We start from the raw sequence: 23231 nt of genomic DNA on the forward strand, positions 1-23231 counted from the left end.
AACTGCAGGTTCTTTGTATTCCCAGCTTCCAGGAAAGGGAAAACAAGAAAGCCAGAATTTAGAGGTGTTTCTTTATGGTGGGAAGTGGAAGGACCAGGCATGGAAGTGTGGGACTGTGAGCATAGGCTTGGGGCTTGTGGGGAGGTGCAGGCCCAGGCAGGGGCTGTGGGGCAGCCAGGGCTCAGTTCCAGGCAGTACCTGACCCCACCACCCCCCTTCCCTGGGCAGGGATGGCAGTTGTCCCCGAGCCCCAGGAGGCTGCTAGACGTCCTGGCCCCCATGAAGCAGCTGGACATCCCGGCCGCCTGTGGTGCTGCCAGCTGTGCCCACTGCGTGTGGTGGCAGGGGCCGTGTTTGGACACTGTGACAGGATAGGGACTGGCTCTATTGTACAATGTATGCCAAAGAGGGTGAGCCCAAAATGGGTTTTCTTTTAAGAATTCTGTTTGGGTTACTGCAGAAACAAATAATTTTGAGCTGTGGGAGAATGAGCACCCACAGGCAGTAGTGGGGCAGAGGGCTAAAGAAAGGGTAGAATAAAGATCCTGGAAGAACTGGTTAGAAAGCTAGAGCAAGTGTATCTAAGAACGGGTGAGGAAAAGGTGAAGGCAAAGGTGATGGCAGAGTTCTTACTGCCACAGAGGGATAAACAACAGGGCCCAAGGGGCCCCCTGGGACAGAAGGGACAGGATTGGCCACAAGGACATGGCAGAAGCATTCCCCCTGGTCATGGGAGTACCCACCCAAACAGCAGTTGGGAAGGAAACAGAGCACTATCTGCAGGGACACTTGGAAGCAAGACTATCCACAGAAACAACTGGATCCTCAGGAGGAGGAAATTCAGTAATTAATGGATATGGATTGATAGGGGTGTCAGGGGTTCCCATTATACCAGGGACCCATCAAGAGCCCTTGATAACATTTAGGGTGGGTTCAGACAGGGAGGAGGTGTTTCCTGGTAGATACAGGAGCCTCTCGATCCACTTTGAATTTCATCCCGAAAAGGAAGAATTGTCAAGAAGTCCTTTAATTAGTCAGGGGGTAAGTGGAAAAATTGAGTGAATGTGTTTTATTCAACCACAATTAGTACATGTGGGTATTAGGTTTGAAATGCATGCATTTCTATTTGTTCCTAGTTGCAATTATAATTCACTAGGCATTTGCTGGCTACATTGGGAATGCAAAATAACATTGTGTTTTTTCACTTTTGTTATACAGCAGCTAACGCTATTGTAATTTTCTGTCAAATGTCTGAGAAGGCCTATGCTCCAGTAAACCCACAAGTGTGGGCTGTCCCAGGGAAATGTGGAACATTAGCTATGGAGCCTCTCCAAACTACTTTGAAGTAAGTAGGACAAGTGGTGTCTAAAAAACAATACCCTCTTTCCAAGGCAGGGAAAGAAGGATGTCACTGTCATATTTTCTATAAAAATCCCTTTGCCAGGATTTCTCTCCTGGGAAGCTGAGAAGCCTCAGAAAAAAAGGAAAACAATAATTATCTGATTTGCTTCTCCTGTATTTTGCTGCTTTGGAATGAGGTTTGGACTTTGTTTACCAACAGGTGCATGTTTCATTGGTTTCATGTGAATTGTTTTGACTTAATGACGAATTGCGGTCAGGCTGTGTTGAGACTCTGGAGAGAGCCACGGGTTTTTCATTAGTATCCTTTAGCATTCTGTAAGTGTCCTTTCTCTATTCTTTAGTATAGTTTAGTATAGCATTCTTTAATATTATAATATCATAAAATAATAAATTAGCCTTCTAAGGACATGGAGTCAGGGTCATAATTTTCTCCCTTTGATGGGGGACCCTGAAAATACCACAGAAGGGTTTACAGCTTATTACTGAGTCCCTGTTAAAGGCAGGTCTTTTGGAGCCATGCATGTCTCCCTGGAATACTCCTGTCCTGTCAGTTAAGAAACTGCATGAATGGACACCAGAAGGAATGCAGAATTTTAAAGTGTTAGGGGAGGAAAAAAGGAGATTAACTGAAGCTCGTGCCCTTGTCCTTCCCAACAGGGAAAAATAGTTTGAATTATATGTGGATGTTAAACAGGACCATAAGTCACCATGATATTTTCTGAAAAATCTTTTTGATAGTATTTTCTCCTGAGAAGCTGAGGAGCCTCGGGAAAGAAATGTAAACAATAATTATCGGCTGCTGTGGAATGCAACAGGTGTATCTGTGATTGGTCTATGTGAGATGTTTCTACTTAATGACCAATCATGGTCCAGCAATGTGGACTCTCTGAGAGTCATAAGATTTTGTTATTCCTTTCCTTTCTATTCCTTTCCTGCTTTCTGATGGATCTTTTATCTTTTTTCTTTTTTTGTATAGTTTTAATATAGCATTTTAATATAATATAATAAATCAGCCTTCTGAAACATGGAGTCAAGATTCTCATCTCTTCCCTCATCCTGGGATCCTCGAACACAACCGTAGACTATACTAAAATAATTTTAGGATGGGAACCCAGGGTTCCATGGCAGTCTGTTGCCTACTTTTCTAAGATGTTAGATCCAGAGGCCTGGAGGCTGGCCTCATTGTCTGCAGAATTGTGCAGCCATGGCTTTAATGGTAACCAAAAACTGATCACAGAAGAATGTTTTATTAGGAAAGTCTTATATCAAATTATAGCTTTGTGAACTGAAAAAACCTCAAAGTGGCTGTCCAATAAGTTTTAGACTGTAACTGCTTGGTTACAGTCTAAAACTTATTGAATAGAACAGAGAGATTTAGGATTGAGAAGTGGGGAGGGCTTTAACCCAGCCTTCTGTTTCAACAGTCCTGGAGAGGGGGGGCAGGAAGAAACCCATGACTGCATTCAAGTGATAGATAGACCTGGGCTTGGAAAAATTTACGAGACATTCCCTGGTCTAAGGGAGAAAATGTGTTCATTAATGAGCCTTCAAAGGTAGTAGAAGGGAAGCGAGTTAAAAGAGACACTGTTTGACACTATTGTTAAGGGAAGGGAATTAGAAGAAGGGAGGATGTTGCCACCCACATGGTCAGCTCAGACAGTGGACCTCTATATGCTTGTAAGAGCCTGTGAATTACCTTTCTTACTGGTTCTAAGCATGCATATGGACTAGTACATGTGTCTAGAAATCTGTGTGAGGAAAGAGGTTTATTAACCTGAAAAGCAATCAATTGATGCAGCTGTGGCTGGAGGGAGTACCCCAAAATGGGGAAAAGATGAATGGTCACCAGAAAAAATGGTACAGCACTCTGGACGAGCCACTTGGAATCCTTATGAATTATAATATCAGATGCTAGAGAACCCATTTAGAATTTAAATGGGATATTTAGGTTACAAGCTGTCTTTGAAATAATAACCAATCAGACAGCTACAGCTCTTGACCTTCCTGCTGACTAATCCACTGAAATGAGGAATGCAATATTTCAACATTTTGGATGGTATAAGATTATCTATTAGCAGAAGAAGAAGGAGTTTGTGGAAAATTAAATCTTTCAAACTGCTGTTTGCAAAGAGATGGCAATGGAAAAGTGGTCAAACAAATAACAAAGGAAATAAAGTTAGCTCATGTACCAGTCCAAAAATAGAAAGGATGGTGTCCTGGTTTAGGGAAAATTTAGGAGAAAACCTCCAAAGGGGGCCCCTCCAGAAAGCAAACCCACATGGCCCCACAACCGGTTTGGGAAGGATTCCTCAGACAGAAGTGGAAAGAACCTGTTTACTTAACAGGCCAAGCATTCCCCAGCACACAAAATGGACAATACCAGATGACAAAATTCATTCTCCACTCCAAAAAGATGACAAATTCAGAAAGTCTCTCCTGGGACTGGCTGCTCTGTTATCAGTCCCTCCAGCACTGGGAAAGGCTGCAGAGTAGGCCGCGGCAGGCTGCAAAGTATGATGTTTCCATGGTGTTTCCCAGGGTCCTGGTCTGGAGCAGATTTGAATGGTTCCAAGAAAAGGGAAAGAAAAACAGTCCAGGGAAAGCTTGGACTGTCCTAGCTAGCTAAACTAACTAACTCAAAAGCAAAAGGAGTGCAGTGTTCTGCCCCATCCGTGCCCAGACAACAACAGTGTTCCAGCAGACTGTGGAGGAGTGAGTCCAGTCCCTGATAACAAAACTCTGTGCTTCTTCCTCTCTCTGCCTTCGCTCTCAGCCAGTCTTGAAGGCACAGAATATATTATCCAGCATAAACAGAACACACAATTGGGGATACAAGCATCATAACATCACCCTAGGACAGATGGGAATGGGACACGTTATCGTGGTTACTTTGCCATTGATAGGTTACATGAATACTATTTCTCCTCTTCTGTTCTATGGCAACTCTAATCTTTTTACCATGCATGACACTTTGCTGAGTGCAACTCTTTCAGCAGGTGATTAAGGGGATGCAGGTAGTAGCCATGCCTACTGATGCAGCCCTGCCAGAAGCCCGCTGCCCCCGCAGCTCTCTTGACGTGCTTTGAGCACAGAGTGCACGCATTGCTTGGCAGGCCCCAGGGCAAGTGGATGGGCCAGCACGGTCATTGTAACGCAAAAAGAGAAGCCCCTGGCTGGGGTGGTGAGTGGGCACGTATTGCTGGCTGGGGCCTATGTACAAATCACGAACAGGATGGGACTGCTAAGCACGTGCCTTGAGCTGTTTTATTTTCCAGCATCAGTCTCATTAGATGGTTATGACAATGGGAAGATGCTATCAGCTCACATGCCAAGCAGCAGACCAAGAACTTATTGTTACACTTACTTTAGAGGTTTTTTGATCAATCACACAAAGCAAAAGCATATTGACAGTAGTTCTAGCCAGTCGCTATAAGTGCACATACTTTTGGTTAAAACAATGCTTGCTTATTTTGAATACAATACCTGTTTGTAAGACTTAAAACACAATGTACAGAGCTCCATTATTAAGCTTAGAACTTCCTAATATTTCACTAGATATACTTTTCTGCAGCTTAGGGAGTTATTCTAGACAAGCATTAATGCACAGACCATTGTTCCATTTGTCCTCACTTTTCTATTTTTTACATTTTTCTGCTGACTTATTTTATGGCTGCTGCTTAACTCTAATCACAGTTCTTCTGTCTCTGAAGCCTGTATTTTGCAGTTTTCCCAAAACCCTCTAATTTTATGGATTCGCACAGGCACAATGCTGTATGGTTTTTCTTCCTGTCACTCAGTGGCCACCCCTGAAGCGGCCTGGTGGGTACTGTGCAACCCTGCAGAGCGGCACGTCTGGCCGGGTGGTGTGCGGTCAGTCATGCAGCCTGTGGCAGCCCAGCTGGGGTGTGCTGACACTGTCCGTGCGGGTGCTGAGGGAGGGGAACTGAGGCCAGCATTCCCAGGGGGATGAGGGTTGACCACCTTTGCTGCACTGCCCTCCCTCCTGCCCGTGCCTGATTCCGGCAAACCTGGGGTCCCCACAGCTGCGTGGCCGGTCAGGCTCGGTGCTGTGCTGCCGCACTCCCCTGAGGCAATTTTCCTGCCTGTCCTGGGAAGGAGTTGTAAGGAACACTGAACCTCAAGGTTAACTGTCAGCAGGAGGAACTTGTCTCAATTGGTGATGTCTTTTTTCCTTGTGATTCAGGTATCTTGTGGTACATGTGGTGGTGCTGAAGAGGAGCAGCTTGGCACAGATGCTGGCAAAGGTGGTGCGAGAGCTCAACACAATGAGCTTTCAGTGGCATGTGTGAGGGTAGGAGGGTATGGACCTTTTTGGGGTTTAGTACAATGTTGCTGCATTTGTGTCAGTTTAGTCAATTTTTCATCAGTGGCATTTCTATCTATAAGTGCCACCCAGAGTCTTTCTAGCATTTGATGCCATTTCCTTACTGTCATTTTAATACCTTCCTTCACTTTAAAGGGTGATACAATCTTTACATTTTGAAAATCCCTGTTAGGAAACACTATGCCAGAGTAGTCATCACTCCCCTTTTCTTTTGCCTAGTTTGTAATTTTCATAGACTCACTGCAAATTTCTTCTAACGTCAGCAAGAATACTGACATTTCTTATACTACTTAACAGGGTTGATGCTCTCAGCTACTTTCCTCTTTCATACTGCTTCATCCTGTATGTGACCTAATGGCCTCTTTTTGTGATCTGCATTTTGCTGTGGTTTGGTAAAAACTGGCATACACTGCCAACTCACAACTTGTGTGTTGGGATTTCAAGGGCTTTGATGGGTTCCTTTCTGAGACTGCCACGCGCTGGACTTTGACATTCACAAAGATTTCTTCTTCCATAGGTTGTTTCAGTATTTAATATTCTTTCTTGGAATGTAGGCAATATACCAGCAAGTACTAAATTCCCTGCAATCCCTGTCTTCCCAAAGGATAATTTAAAAAGATTGCTTTTCTCCTCTGACTAATCTGCCAGTATTTGGATGGAGAATTTGGTATGTGAAGGGAACCTCTTAGAAGGGATCTCATCACAGGCAGTATCTCAGACTTTCCTGAAATACTTGCTCCTTTGGAGCCTATATTCTATTTAGAGTACATTTAAGATTTTTTCCACAGAAGCCATTCAACAATGCCTCTTTTCCTATAAAATGTGATGTGCATGACAAATATGGATCCCACAAAAGGTCGTGCACATATAAGGGCTAATTACAAGAATGGTGGCTCCCTCCTGCAGTTACATTAGTAAATGAGTTGATATTCCAAAGCTAAATATTCCAGGCCTTTGAACACAAAAGGAAGTCTTTGTCTCTTGCAAGAATTACCCCTAGGATAATTCATGTTTTGATTTCTACAGAGTTAACCCTCTTGCAGCAAAAAGTAGATTGTACTCTCTTCTTGCATACTCTCTTCTTGTGCTCTCATTTCCCCTCTCTCTGCTTTGGGTACCCTAGTTAATGTACTAGTGTGACTCATTTGATATCATCTCATAGTGCAAATTCCGCGTAGTTTCATGTATTTACAAATGCCAGTTGACAAGGAGCATAACCATTCATGGGGCAAAGAATTGTAGGGCTGGGCAACTTCAGGTGCTGAAACTGTAAGTGGTTGAGGTCATGCCATATTAAAGTGACAGAGCAAATAATTTGATACAGGACTTTCAGCTGGACACCTCTGAGAATAGCAGCTTGTCAGCAATGACACAGTGATCTTTCTAGCTGTATTCCAGAAAGAGAAAAGGGACACATTTCTCTTTCTTATCTGTGCCTTTTATTTTCACAGAAAACAATGGAGGTTTTAATTATTATTTTTCATTTTTTTGTTTTGTCTGCCTTCCTCTTTCCACCTACAACTAACAATTTTGCCTTTCTTTTCTGGTTTCTCTTTCTGTACTTATAGAAGGTTGCATGAGGTCATCCGATCTTGTCATAAACATTCTCATACTGTGGAAATAAGTATAAGGTACATCTAACGGGATAAAACAACCCAGAGTTTTTTACAGTCTTCTGTGTGAACATTAAGACCCAAGACATCTTTGACCTATGTTATGCTCTATTGATTTAACTTTTATTCCACTAATTACTATTATAAGTGTTTGGTCTATAGTACATAGCCTTTGAAATAAAGCCAAATATTTTAGCTGTTTTTTTTTTTTTAATTTTATTTTTATTTTATATTTCTAGCACAGGCTTTGTTTCTTAAGGAATATTCCAGAGAAAGAGCATCCATGGTAGAGTGCTGCTGTCATAATCAAAAGTGTCGTAAATTCTGGTACAGATTGTGCTGGTAATATGTCTAGAAATTAAAGGTTTTAAATATTTTTTTACTTTTAAATGTAACCATTTTAAAAAATATTTAAGAGTTGGGGGTTTCCCCCCCACAAAATACCTCTCTCCGAAATGTTACTTAGCCCACCCTGTAAAATATGTTGCTGATACTCTGCAGTAACTGCAGCTTAGCAGTTAGTGATGATAACATGACAAAATTTAGGATGTCTTAGCTCCTGTCCTAAAGTTAATGTGCATTTTAATACTTCCCAAGAAGGTGAATTCAAGCTCCTTCATTGCTCTGCACTGGAGTCCAAAGAGAATTTCAGTGTATTTTTTTGTCTTTTACAGCTATCATTGCGTAGTTCCTGAATGTGAGACTCCCTCATGACTGATGAAAGTTGTCTAGTTGAGAGTGGGTCAAAGACATGGTTCTGCTCTAGAAGGAGATGAGAGAAGATTTTTACAGTCTTAGTAATCTCCACTGCTTGTGATTTCTATATGAAACCAGTGGGAAGTTTTCTGAAGGCAGTCCAGAAGCTGGCAATATGAACAGCTTAGAACTGAACACTTGCTGCAGTGCTACAGGTGATAATAGAAAGGACTTAAAAATTTAAAAGGGCAAACAAAGCAGTTGAAAGGTGTCTTGGTTTGAAAGACAGGTGTCTGCTTGGGAAGGAAGGAGCCTTTCTTGGAATGGAGAATGTAACCCCCTCCCTACAAATTATTATAATTTTCAAATTAAGAGGCTCTCAGGCAAAGATATGAGGGTAGGAATAACAGTTCTTTACTAGTATGTATAACAAGTCAAACAAAACAACAATAACTATGACGTTAACAACAAACAGAAGCAGGGACCCAATAAAAGCCTTCTCAGCCACCGTCACTTTCCCCTTTAGTGCAGTTGCCATCACAGCCAGCAGGAATGAGCAAAAATCATCGGCGTGATGGACAAAAGGTATCAGAACTTCTGTGGTGGTAGCTGCAACTCTGGGACGGCGCTGGCTACAGCATGGAGGAACCCAGAGCAGTACTGATGAAACAGTGGGGGCAGGGCAGTGGTGGCCTGGCTCTGAGCAGGCCAGGGAGAGGTGAAGTTCATGATTTCCCAGGGCACAGGAGCAGGTGGTGATAGGTCCCTCAGGGTTGAGCTCCAGTGGTGCCAGTGAATTCTCTGTGCAGTAAGCGACAGCCTGGCCATCCTCCTCTGATGCCAAAGAGTGAGAAAGCCAGCTTCATCCAACGCCATCTTTTTTACTTGCCTCCGATTGTCGTAGTATCTCTGTCCCATGGAGAGAAACTCCCCCAGAAAAGAAGTGTAGCCAGATGCTCGATTCCTCTCCAGGCTTCATACACGGTCTTTTTTCTTTCTTAAGTACCCATAAGTATCCATAAGTACCCAGTATCTAGTCTCCTAGCAATTTACGGGGGAAAAAAATCTATAAGTAAAAAAGAAAGAAAGAAACCCAACCCCCAACAAAAGGAAAAGAAAATCAACCATTATTCCATTCTTCAAATATATCGTTCTTTAAATCATCATTTTCATGCAGTTTCATGGCCTGAGTTGGTATGCTTGAAAAGGAATCTGAGACAGAGTAAGCTTTTTAATGGAGTAGATGTGATATACACCAGACAAGCTGTGTTTTTTACATAAAATGTAAGTCATGCTTGAGCTTGACCTTTGCTTAAGGTACTTAGCTCACACTTGCTCAGAATTTTACTGTCATGATTGTCATTGAAACTGTTATGAATAAGGTCATAATTCGTGCTGGAAAAGTAAGATTATTAATGTAATATAAAATTAACTCTTAAGATCACAGCAGCAAAGGAGTGAGAGAGATTGCCACACAGGATGACAAAAGCCACAACTCGCAGCTGAGGAGCACATGTATCATTAACATACGAAGTAAACATAGCCTGCACAGGAGATGGGCACTCCCGAGGGCATGAATGCGAAAACGCCCAGTGATGATGGCCCATGTAGATGTCTACCTGAGATAGACAGGACCATCAAGGACATACATCTGAATGCGGGATTCCGGGAACTGAGGACAGATACACATCAATTCCCAGACGAGGCTTTGTCCAGTGCAAGACAGAGAATAGACACAACATGAATATTAAGAACTCCAGGAAGGGACAAAGGGACTCTGCTGAGGGCAAGAAAAAGAGTATAAAAATCGAACTCTGCCAGGCATCATTGGTGAACAGGGGGATTCGGTGCGATAGAGGCTGGATCATAGTTCACCCGCTCCGATCCCGGGGTCGGTGCTTCTTTTTGATTGTTGGTGGTCAGGACTGTATATCAGTGGCAAATAAATTTCATTTTTATTTTTAATTTAATTGGCTGGATCAGTTTTTACCTATAACAAAACTTTTCAAGGAAAGCTCTGAATAGCAACATTTGAGTAAAAATAATAATTGATCTCCTGTATTTGTGTCAAGGAGGTAAGCTTTTTGCCATCAACAGTTTTAGTTAATCTTTTATGTTATGAATAGAAAGTTGTATTTTTTTTAAGTTTCAGAGTTAAAAAAAAAAAACAACAAGTCAGACCAATCAGACTTCTTTGGTTTCCCTGCCAAAGAAAAAGTCCTTAATTACCCGTTAATGTCCGGTGATTAACTATTGTTTCCCTGATGCTGGGTGCTTGCCAAGAAGACATCAGGACAGACTTTCCAAGGAGTGACACCAGAGCCAGCATGCAAATGAGAAGTGTATTGCACCCTGGGTTTTTACAGTTTTACAGTTTTTACAAGAAAAACCCCTAAAATCACGAGCCAACAAGTGACTTAAGTGACGTCTAAGGATGGGAGCATAGTCCCGTACCTGCTTGGACCTTTTTGTTTCTCACCCTAACCTGAAAAGATACTGATTAAAGAGACACCCCGGGTTCTTAAACAAACAAGTCAGGACTCTACGACTCTCCCGTGAGGACAGAGTCCCTAGCTCTGTCTGCAGACCAGTGGACAAAGCTGCATCATTTCCTTCTTCGTGCCACGCCTGGGAGCAACGGCAGTGTGGGCGCAACCCGTCGATTTCTCCCCACCTGAGCTGATTCTTCTTAATAAAGGCATTAAAAAGGAGAAAGATCTCCTGTCAATTTATTTCATTTTATGTCATATCCCATATTGTGCTTAAGGGTTATTAATCTACTTCAGAATTGGCATGTGGAATAAGAATACTTTTTCTTTTTGAAAGCTCATGCAATTTGGCCTACTTACAGCAAATAATTCATTAATTTTAAGTCCCCAGCTAGCATATTTTATGCATAGTCTAAGCTTCTAAACTAGTAACAAAAGCACTCTCCAACACTTTACTTTTTTAAGTATGCAAAATGCTTCCCTCCTTTGCAGTTGACAACTCTAAAATGAATTACACATCTGCAGTATTTTAACACATGCCATATTTAGCCGAGTAATTCAAAACAAATAAAAACAGTCCCTTCAATTTAACAATATTTTTAAATTGTTTTTGACTATACAAAACATACCCTTCCCTTACACATTGCATGCAGATTTACTTGTCATGAAAGCAACTCAAATTTTTATGTTCAGATAGGACCGTTTTCCATAGTTCTTCACATTTGTTCTTGGCACAGTATTCTACTTACATGACTGTTAAAATGAAGACACTCTAAGGTACTTCTAGGATACTGTAGTAAACAGAAAAGGAGGACAGGTTGTGCCTTATTTCTGACTTCCTTTGGTTTTCTTTTATTGTTACTTCTGCTTGTTCTTTTTCATGTCACCTTTCTAGATACTGTGTGATTTAGATTTAGATTTGCAGTTTACTAAACTGTCTTTTTTGTCTGTAACTCTTGTAAATTAAAAAAAAAGCAAAACAACCCAACCTGTAAATATGTATCTTTTTATGATTTTCTAGCTACATATAAAATCTTCCTGCCTGTCCAAAATGCTTTTATTTGATATGCAGTTTAATCACCATTCAAATGAAAAGATAATAACAGTCCTATATTCACTGCTTTTGTACTGGATTCAGCTCAGCAACATGCTTAATGGTGAAAAAAAGTCCTGCTGGAAGAAAGAAGCTCCATGCTGTCATAAACGGGAACACAATCCCGGTAGTAAAGTGATTTCAGCTTTTTTTATAAGGCCTAAGGCATAGTGGGTCCATGGGTAGAGTAGACCCAGTCAACAACAAGTGAGGATGGTGCAGTGCTGGCGCTGGATCGTCTTCCTTTTGAGCAGGGATGTTCCCGATGTTCAGGGTCAAGCAGCACACTCTCACTGACTTGGATGCTCCCTTTTATACTGTTTTTTGTTCCTTTGGATTTGTTTCGGTTGGGATTCTTCATTTGCATGAAGGTTAAGAAGCTGATTGGCTCTTACAGTTCCTTTGGCTCTTACAGTTTACTTTACTTAGGTGTACTACAGTAAGTTGAGTACCATATTTCTTATAACTACCCTTTAAACCCCTTTTACAATATAATAACCAAACCTTTTAACTGTATATGCTTAACAATTATTAACTATTTTACAAGAGTTTCTAACCTATTTTTGACACATACAAATTGACCAAGACACATGGTACAAGGGTCTTTTAAATATTTGAAGGTTCTCTACCTTTCTGGCAGGAAAAAAAGCCTTACATTCTTCCTGTAAAACAGAAGCAAATAAACAACCTGCCTATGATCCAGGGACCCCCATGCCAGCAGGTTGGCTCTGCTACTCTTCTCACCACACCAACTCTGCGCCCCAGAACAGCATATTAGCACAGGGCAGCTGCTGCGAACTACCCACATGGTCCCCCCTGGTGCCACAGCTTTATGCTGGAGAATACTGCAGGGATGCTGACATGGCCTGGTGCTCCAGTGGCCCCCCTGGCACAGTATGGGGCAGCTGCCAAGAGCCACCTACATGCTCCCCCTGGTGACACGGCTCGGCACTGGCCAACACCACAAGGAAGCCAGCACAGCCTCGCGCTCTGGTGGCCCTCCATGGTGCAGCACAGGTAGCTGCTGAGAGCTACTGACATGGTCTCACTTGCAATTTCCAAGACCCTGGTACAACCAAGCTAGCCCCTTAGCAGCACTGCACACAAACTGTGTTCAGCACAGCTGCCACGTCCTCTGGGTTGGTGAGTGCCAAGAGCTGTGCTGGGTCCCCTCTGGCTGCCATCTACACAGACCAGCTCCTGCTCATGGTTTACAAGACTCCTTCACAACTAAGGTAGCTCTTGACCCTCAGCAACACTCTACACAAACTGCGTTTGGCACTGCCTCCACTGGGTCAGCAAGCACCAGGATTTGCTGTGCCAGGTCCCCGCTGGCTGTTACCCACCAGTCTGGCAGCCATGCGCAACTGGGTTACCCTTGCTGGGCGCTACCACATACGGCGCCTCCCAGTCTCTATAGCACCTAGCAGCAGTCTCTTGCCACCTGCAGTGCCTCACCACCTCTGGTCCCTGCTGCCTGGCGGTTCCCACTGCCGCCTCTGTTTTTCTACCCCTCTTTCATTGGCATCCCGCTCATCACGGTTCTCCCACCTCCCTCTTACTCTGTGTCCTGCCTGCAGTTTCTTCCTTGCCCCTCTTTTTCACTCGCATCCCACCTTTTATGGTTTCCCACTTTCCTCTTACTCTGCATCCTGCCCCATATCTGTCCAACTATCCAATTATCCTTACGGCACAATGGACCAGGAGGAAAGGATCCGGTGCACTACCTACCTGGAGCTGGCATTTGTGCACCCGGATTGTAGATGAATAATCTGGCCAAAACAATTGTGAGGGTGGTACTTTTGGGAATCCTTAAAATCAGAGGGTCTTGGGAAAGCTGCCAAAGGCAGACCTCAGAGACAGCAGAACTGCGATTAGAGCTAAGTGGTAGCCATAAGATTTGTCAGCAGAAAAGTTATATAAGTAGAAAAGTAAGGACAAATAGAACAACGGTCTATATACTAATGCTTGGCTTGAATAATTCCCTAAGCTGTAGAAAAGCATATCTAGCAAGATATTAGTAAGTTCTAGGCTTAATAATGGAGCTCTGTGCATTGTATTTTAATGCTTACAAGGAGGTATTATATTCAAAATAACCAAACATTGTTTTAACCAAAGGTTCATGTGCTTATAGTGGTTGGATAAATCTACTGTCAATATGCTTTTGCCTTCTGTGATTGGTCAAAAAACTTTTAAGTGAGTTGTAACATTGAGTTCTTTGGCTGCTGCTGAGGATGTAAGCTACTGACATCTTCCCATTGTCATAGCCATGTAATAAGACTGATGCTGGAAAACAAACAGCTAGAGACACATTCCACAGTAGTCCTGTCCCATTCGTGATTTCGTACATAGACCCTTGGCTGGCAATAGTGCCTGTAGCAGGCCCAGGGCCTGCAAGGCCTTTTGGAGGTCAGAAGCCTGAGCTAGGAAATACCAAGTCACAATGACTGGGCCTTAGAAGCCCCTCTCTTCTGCCTTTCGGACCCTGCTTATCCCTCTGTAAGCCTATAGGTCACTTTCCCCTGACCCTTACTATTGGACTATTTCCAAAACCCCTCTAGGGTATATAAACCCCTAATTCTGCCTGGTTCAGCAGAAGAGCTGTCACTGAGAACCTTTGTGGACCAATAAAGCATCCTGCGGAACCTTATACAGCTTTTTCTCCTCTCTCTCCCTGTGTCTGCTGCTGCAGCACCAGCAAGCTAAAGAGCTGAAATCACAAAGAGCTGATAATCACTGAGAGCTGAAATCACTAAAGCTTGCTTAGGCTGCCTGCAGCTGGGAACTGCTTGGGAATTCGGACACTGTGCTGAGCCTACCTGAGCTATCCTGGCCACAGCAGCCCACCGGGCATAGCACGGCTGGAAACTGCCATGATAAGTACCCACCTTCCCCATCTTCTATTTTTGTTATTCAGTCTTATGCTGTCCCTGGGATGTTGACCTGTGATCACTGATGGTCCCAGGAGAAGTTAACTGAGCCACTGAACATGTGGCAGGGTGCACATCTCTCTTGAAATTTCCTAGGCCCATGGAGACAGGGTGTTTGGCCTGGACCTCTCCCCCATTTGTGAAAAATGACACGCACTTTTAAAATTTCATACATTTATTAAACATTAACAAAATGTAACAAAAGACTGAATAAAGAAAAATTTGAGCACTGGGAGCATGGGACTAAACCACCATATCCTCATCCACAAAACGGCTGCTCCACCTTTTATACCTTTGGTGTTGCATCAGGTAACCCTAGCCCCTCCCAAAGTCTGTCAGTTAATTCTTCTTCACCATCCATCAGTCGAGACTGTTTTCTTGCACTTTAATTGGAGTTCAGTAACAAGCCTGTCCTCCCCACAAATGCCCCAACTACCAGGGCCATCCTGTGACAACAATAAAAGGGGAGGAGAAAGAAGACTATGGGAGAACACATGACAATATAACTATATATCAATAAAACTTCTCTTAACACACACATAATATTCATCCCTTACTTGTGAGAGCCAATCATCACATTACCCATCTATAACATAAGGATCCCAATAGATGTCATGGTGCATGCATGCAACATAGCTGCTGAAAAGCGGCAAAATTGAATGCCATTGCTGAGCTTCAGTTCTGTACAGCTCACAAAAGGTGAAGAATAAAGCAACAGAGTACTGGGTTTATTTGCGCAGAGTTCAGAATACAAGAGGAGTGTGGCTGTTACTTGCCAGCCTCCTAAATTCATGTTAGCAGTCACATGGAGGAAATTCATCCACAACTTACTTGTGCTGCTAGCTATTATTCCTCTGACTCCCTGTGGAAACTATTGCTCTTCCCTTTCAGCTCCGAGATCCAGAGAACACTAGGGTAGATGCAGCAGAGAAGGGTAGTACAGAGTGCAGTGGTGCATTTAATGTGGCTTACATTGGCAAGGTGAAGGTACAGCCCAGAATTTTTACTTCTACAGACTTTTGCTATGGAAGCAGCTGCTGAAAGTTGGCAGTGGAGTTGTGAAAGTGAAAAATGTGATGGCATGTCGAGCTGAGAAAGAGAGTGCAGCCCCGCAGTACGTTGTGCACAGTTTAAAGGCTGCTTGGAGAAGAAGGACATCAAGAATGCCCACTGTATTGAAGTGTGCCTCTCAGTGATGTATAGCTGCATAGCCTTTGGAACACTGAAGGCATAAGAAAGTGCTTATCTCCAGATTTTGTGATGAAGTCCCAGAGCTGCGCATTTTTTTCTGCGCAGCAAGCATATTCTCAGCTGACTTTCATTGTAGAAAAATTCTTGCTGGAGTTTGACAATTTGGTACACTGCACACACAAGCCCTGTGCTCTGTGGCTTCATTCTTTGCCTTCTGTGATATGCACAGAACTGAAGCTCAGCAATGGCATTCAGCTTTGCTGCATTTCAGTGTCTATGCAGCATACATGCACTGTGTGCTCTGCACAGTTTCACTTTCGTTTGAGGTACTTTTGCTTTCTTAGAGTCCAAACTGTCCAACTAGTACTTGCTCAGCAAAATGTGCCAGGAGAAAGGCATTTGCTGGATTAGTCTTTCTGTGTCCAAGACGTTAAAGACAGCACCATAATCTGAGTGACAAGGACAGGTAATGAAGAATATGTTTTTGCTCTGTCACATTTTTCTGTGCGAGACTTGTATGAGGAGCTTTAGTCCTTGTGAGGCTGTAATGTGTGTGCTGGTACTTTGAGCTGAGAAGAAGCCTGCAAAGAGGATGGCAGTCTGGCGGCACTGTGCAGGTTGTAAAGGAAAAAGGACTGCCTGCAAAGAATGAAGCCTCACAGCACCGGGCTTGTGTGCACAGAGTTCAGACTGCAAGAGGAACATGGCTACCACTCTCCTGACCCCCAAATTCATGTTATCAGTCAGAGGAAGTTCAGCAAAAGCTTACTTGTCCTGTTACCTGTTACTCTTCCAGCTCTATGTGAAAACTATTGCCCTTATGGTTGGGGCCTGAGATCCAGAGAAGACAATGCAGTAGATGCGGGGGAGGTATGGAGTACACCAGTGAATTTGATGTGGCTTATGTGCAGCAAGGGGAAGGTGCAGCTCAGCATCAGCTTTTATTTCTAGAGCATTTTGCTATGGGGAGCAGCTGCTGGACAATTGTCAATCGAGATGTAAGAGTGTACAAAGTGATAGCACCTCTATCTCGGAAAGAAGATTTTCGAGCTGCAGCTCACTGAGGGCAATTTAAATGCTGCAAGAGAAGGGGATAGTTTAAGAATATCTTCTAACACTTCCATCTATGTGAGCTCTAGCTGCTTGGACTTGGAGACACTGAAGGGTTGCAAAAGTGATTACTCTGTGAATATCAGATTACACAAAGAAAAGAGAAGGTCAGCAAATGCTTTCAGTCCTGGCAAATCTCTCAGTGTGAACTGCAGGTGGAAATGTTTCTCTTTAGCCGTGGCCTCTGACCAGCTTGAGAGAATGAGATTATGCTATATATAGTTGAGAAAGAAAGTGCAAATCATCTAGTTAACAGACTGAAAAAAGGACTAAAAAATCCAGCACTGGCTTTTGGTTCTTGGCCTTTTTCTTTGGTAATAGTTGCTCGATCCCAGTGTGGGATCTGCAAAAGTGAGAAGGTAGGATGGTAGATAGAACTTGAGGGAAAATGCATATCTCCAGGGAGTTTGATGCAGTTCAGTGGGTGCAAGTTAGGTGTTGAGCATCTGATTGCACAGAAAACATTCTAAAAGAAATAGGCCATGCTGCAATTGCCGTTTCTTTTGTAGCCTATAAACTCCACAGCCAACCATAAAATGATTCCTCTTCCTTCTCTGATACATACAGGATCACGTTCCATCAATCTCCAAGAGCCAGGATGCACGGCGGAGCTCTTCTATGAACTACACTAATGGGGGGCCGGGCCAGAAAAGCGCTTGGCTTTTCCTTGGGCGCTGTCAGCGCTCATCTAAATAACCACATGATGGCACTGTCAACTTGCAAAAGAAGGAAACCCACCAAGTCCAGCTGGAAACCACCCTCAAGACACAGCCAAGTCAGAAATGTCCCTTTTCTCAAGTCTACTGTGTCAGGACAAGAAGGTTTCACTCATCTTCCCCCTCCTAGAGCAAACCCTTCTTTGCACCACACTCAAAAGGCAACATGGACTCCTTTTCCCTAACAAAGCTCTTCCTCTTGCAGAGTCCAGCCACAAACTTGAAAACATCTGCCAAAAACAGAGCTCACAAAAGAGGCAGCTGAAAATATCTTGCTGCCTACAACTTCAATTGCACATATTGGACTCCCAGCACACACCCTGCTATCAGCATATTCCTACTCAGCTCTATGTACCATCCTAAGCCTTCAGTCTCACAGAGTCAGGATTCAAACTGAATGGCATTAGGTACTGCTCCACACTAAAGCTACCATGACAAAAATCTCAAGAGCCTGGCATCTGCATTTCCACTGACAGTTCAACAGCTCTAGCCCAGATAACTGCCTATTAGGAAAAGACTTTAATTTCACTTAGACCACCCAAAAGTGCACACCTAAAATTGGGGTGTTTTTTTTGCCAAAGAGAGGAATTAGAAGCCCATCTCAAAAGAAATGTCATCCCCTCCTCCAAAATACAAAACATGCAGGGACTGATCCAGTATTGAATATATCCAACAATTGTTGCTACACAGAGGGGGCCAGGACAGAAATGTCTTGCTATACCTCCTCATGGTACCTCTTCATCTGCTCCACCAACACTGGCACTATGTCCTTTGCTTCCCAAGGAAAGGTGCTCTAAGTCACTTGTCCTTACCTTGCCTTCAGTACCATGCCTAGTCTTTCCTAGTCTACCCTTGCTTTGCTTTCTTTGTCTACATATGCCTTGCCTACAACTTCCTTGCTTTTCTTGGGCTTGCCTACCTCTCTCTACCTTGCCTTCAGTGCAGGCAAGGCAATGTGGGCAAGTCTAGGGAGAGGTAGGCAAGGCCAGAGCAGTGAGTACAAAAGCAAATTGAGTGGTAGGCAAGAGAAGACCAGAAGTTATAAGCAAGTCTGGGCATAGGAAGGTAAGCCCAGTGATAGGTAGGCCAGGCAGAAACAGGAAGGCTAGGCAAGGCAAGGTCCTGGAGGAAAGCCAGTAGGCAGATCCAGGGTGGGACATGGGCATGCAAGTGAATGCATGGCTAGGGAGGGTGAACAGAGCAAGGCAAGGAAGTTGCTGGGTTGCCAAGGAAGGCAATGCAGGTGAGAGGTACATTCAAGGATTGCCACATGAAAGTGGCCAGGAAAAAAGACAAAATAACTGCCATTCTGGTCCTGGAGCTCAAGGGTGAAATGTGAATTGCCTGTCTGAAATTCAAATGCAAGGATTGGTGCCAGATAAAAACTGCCCAGACAGATGAGTGTGGAAGAGGCTGCTGGCACTGTCCATGCCAGTGGTGAGAGTGAGAAGCCAAGGCCAGCATTCCCAGGGGGATGAAGGGGGAGCCACCTTTGCCCCGCTCCACTCCCTTCCCCCCATGCCCATGTTATAAATAAATATTATAATATTGGCTTTTCACAAATGTTAAAATAGATTTTATATATGTGATGTGAAAGTAATTTGTTATGTGAAAGTAATTTGTCTTTGTTATAAAGATAAAATTTTTATTTCTGCTGTTAATTAAGCTTAGACATAGTGGTGAAATAGTTATGCTTGTCTTAAAATGCCTGCTTGGATGGGATAACATCAAATGAACATAGGATGAGGACACCTGCTACAGATATGCCAACTATCAGCACTTACCATGTGAAGACAGTGTGGACCAAGGCCCAAACTGGAAGTGATAAAGAGAAGGAGCCAAAACCACAGCCAAGAAACATGCATGCTCTAAAAAGATGGATCCAAGAGGGGCCATGTAAAATAGTTCCTGGAATATGTAAACTAGTTTATGGATATGCATAAGGATCTATGAATATACAATAGCTGATGTAAGGGAAAAGGTATTTAAGGGGTGTCCCTGAAGGTAACAGTGTGGTCTTGGCTGAGTGCCAAGATGCACCCAGCCATAATAATCTTTGCTCTATGGTTCTTGCCTCCTATTGTCCTTTATTAAACTTTTAAAATTTTCACAGGAGAGTGAACGTGTTTTTCACACCTGATTCTGGCAAACCGGGGGTCCATGTGGTTTTGGTTCGGGCAGCAGCGAGTGGGGTGCGCGCTCGGTGCTCTGCCAGCTGGTCCCTCCCAGCACCACACTCCCCCGAGGTGTTTTTCTCACCCATCCTGGGAAGGAGATGTAAGGGACACTAATCTGGAGGTTAGCTGTTGGTGGGAGGGGCTTGTCTCAATTGGTAACTTCTTTTTTCTCAAGATTTGACTACCTTGTGGTAGGTGCGGTGGTGCTGAAGAGGGGCAGCTTGACACAGACGCTGGCAAAGTTGGTGCAAGAGCTCAACACAAGGAGCTTTCAGTGGCATGTGTGAGGGTAGGAGGGCATGACATCCATAGGCAAAAAAGGTCAGAGCATGTAATCAGCCACGGTCATGCTAAATTGTTAATCTTTGCAAACTACTTGCTGAGTTGTTCCTTTCATAGGTCATGGGGGTTTTTGTTAATCAGAACTGCATGTGATCACTATTTGCTGTAGTTTGTTTGGAGGCGGGGGGGGGAGGGGGGGGGCACCCCGGGATGTCCTCCGAAGGGCCCCCTAGGCTGTGAGTTCACTGGCACCAGCAGGCAGGCAAGGAGACTCCACACGGCTTCTGAGGGTGCCAATTAAATGAAGGTTTATTTGGGGTCCCATCCCCGGGAACAGCATGGTTACTAAGGGAGAAGGAGGGAAGGGGGAGGGGGAAGGAGGGGGAGAGGGAGAGCTTAGGGGAGGGAAGGGCCAAGAGGGGAGGAGAAGGGCTAAGAGGGGAGGAGAAGGGCTAAGAGAGGAGAAAGGCTAAGAGACCGACTGGTCTGGTTTACACAGTTTAAGAGGCAGATTGAAAATGGGCGTGGAATCAGATTTGGGCCAATGGGATTACAGAGACATGATGGTTCAGGGCAGGACCACAGGCTTAGAATATACCATACATTTTGGAGGGGTGAGGCAGAACATACCATTTAAATAAAATGCAATACTACACCTATTTGCAGATAATGTTAGGTGATGAAGTAAATGTAGCAGTTTAGATGGTATTCTGCAAAAAAGTGACAGGTCTTTCTGTGTGTCCCAATTCTGTGAAGTTAGCAAAACCCTGAAAATTTGCTTTGCAAAACATCAGATATTTTTATTACTAGTACTAGAGAAGATCACAGTCGCCTTGTCTTTGAGAAAGTAAGGGTTACCTATTTTACTCCAAAATCATCAAGTGCTATTGATCAGCACTTGTGTGCATGCATTAACCATGTTCTTGTTCTTCCCTGGAGAACTTTGACAAGACTCAGGTGATATGTGTAGGCTGCCACTACAGTGGTGGACTTCAAGGTTTCCACCTGAAGGAAGACGCTGTCCATGTTTTGGATTTTCCTTTGCATAAACCTGGTCCAAGGCTTCAATTTTCAAGCAGTTTAAAGAGCTCCATATTAAGACATGAACATGTGCTTGTTTTTTCATCACTTCAGTTACCACTGATGGTTTAGTCAAGTTATCCTGTGCATTGGATTTAATTGAATAATGAAGCATATGCTAAAAATACATACAGTGTCTCCTTGATTACCTTCCCAGAAAGGTTTGATTGGACAACTAGGAGTTCTGAAGACAAATATTTGGTGTACAAGAAGGAGAATTTAGGAGCTGATTGTAGAGCACAGCATGCACAGTTAAAGAGGGCCCATCTTTTTGTATCCCCTCTATGCTTGTTCTCATTTGAAATACTGAACATTCTGCAAGTTGGTTTTGTTATGGTTATAGATTTTTGAGGCTTTTTTTGGGTGGAGGGACAGGTGATGGGGGAGGATGTGGGTGTTGGTTTTAATTCCAGGATAGTGTACAAAGAACTTGTGTCCACAAGCAGTACTATGAAAAAATGCAGGTGTAAAAGAAGGTCACAGAAATGGAGGACAATATGAACCTGAAAATGATTCAGTATTCACCCAGGTGTTCCACTCCAACAAGGTGCTGGTCCTTCACAGAAATGCAGTGGCAGGCTTATACCATACTAGAAGTCATGACCTTTCTCTGCCCCAAATTGGCTAGTGAAATATGTTGGCTCTTTATTTAAATCCCTGAGCCAGCCATGTTTCAGGCTGCAGAAGCTGCAGCTGCTGCAGTGTGGCAGAGGTGGGGTGCAGCCCTGCCCCCTAGTCCTGACCTGATACCCCCAGGCTCCAGCCATCAGTGCCCGTGGTCCCCTGTGCTACCCTGCCAGGGCTCAGCCTGCCTCCCTCCCACCCTGGTAGCCAGAGGGAAAGAGCACACTACTCCATCAGCTAGGAGTAAAACAAAAAGCCCACTGTAAAAAATACGTAAAGCCTTCAGGCTACCAGTGCTTGCTCAGAGTCTGTTGATGGAGCATACTGTTTTTAGATAAACTGTATTGCTTTTAGATTAGGTTCCTAAACTTCAGAAAGGAGATGATGGTGGTCATGTACCTCTGAGGAATGCTGGAAACAGTAAGACTGCTCAGTCTTACTTAAAGGGGGCCAGAAAATGGGTGTAGAAGTGGGTGTAGCAGAGGAGTGGACACTGTGAGTAGGTAGCCTTAAGTCGTGTAATGACTGGCACTTCAGTGGGAATGCCACATTGACACCAAGAGGTCATGTCATGACATGTTGCATGACAGAAAGCAAATGGAGCCGAAATTCTCTCAATTTTGACCAAGGTGGACAGGCCACCTTCACTTAACATGGAAAAGGGACATAAGTCAATTATATTTGAAAAACAGCCATAAAAAGGAATCCTTTTAATTTGTTGGACTGTTGCAACTATGCAGTGCTCTGTTGACAGGTCACAGGAAGTAGTTGTTGGATTCTAATTGCAATTTGACACTTCCTAAATCAGCATCACTAGGAGGATTAATGGTTTAGATTGAGACATGGTGTTTGGTTTTTTTTCAATTATGTCCCAATGAAGAGCAGTGTTCACTGCCATGACTGCTGTTGTTTTCAAGAGAAAGGGGCTAGGCTTAGCACTGTGAGAATTCTTGGTTCATTCTAACAGAACCTTGGTTCTGTTGGTTTGGTGTCATACCTGGAGCAAAGGTATAGCATGGGAAGCAATTTACAGGGCAGAAGAGGAACATATCCAAAGCACCGGACTTCATTGTCCTTCAGCAGCAGAGTGTAATTGAGTAGTCTAACTGGAGGAGTACTGACCATCACTGCAACCAGATTTTTCAAAAGTTCTTAATTCTGTCAAAGCAAGGAAGAAGGAAAGCGATGAAGATGAAATACTTTCCTCTTTAATGTGCCTACCCAACAACTTCAGGGGTAGCATACTCACCTACTTTAGCGCTGAAAGCATATTGGAGTCACTTAAAGAGAGGTTTCCTATGGAGTACTATGAAACTGCCATAGCAGTAACAAGTTTTCATACAGTAGTTTGAGCCTGGAGGTAATATAGGTACAGTCTTGGATGTTTAATCCTGCTGGCTCAAGACCCAGTGTTGAACTTTGCTGTTTTAAATCCAGTCTTAGAGCTCTGCAGGGATCACTGCAGCATGACATTGTGACAAGGGGATGCTGATTAATGCATAAACCTCAGATGCTTTCATGAT

General features: G+C 43.6%; 1 protein-coding gene and 1 long non-coding RNA gene across 2 annotated transcripts in view; both read left to right on the top strand.

The window, feature by feature from the left end:
• The window catches only part of LOC135294711 (dual specificity calcium/calmodulin-dependent 3',5'-cyclic nucleotide phosphodiesterase 1C-like), a 397332-nt gene that overhangs the window by 39669 nt on the left and 334432 nt on the right, over positions 1 to 23231 (top strand).
• Positions 3462 to 10192, top strand: LOC135301139 (uncharacterized). Its single transcript, XR_010362875.1, has 2 exons — positions 3462 to 8601; positions 9457 to 10192. It is a non-coding gene; the product is annotated as an uncharacterized LOC135301139 (long non-coding RNA).

This window comes from Passer domesticus, chromosome 1, assembly GCF_036417665.1.
Source record: "Passer domesticus isolate bPasDom1 chromosome 1, bPasDom1.hap1, whole genome shotgun sequence".
In the NCBI taxonomy this organism is placed as follows: Eukaryota; Metazoa; Chordata; class Aves; order Passeriformes; family Passeridae; genus Passer; species Passer domesticus.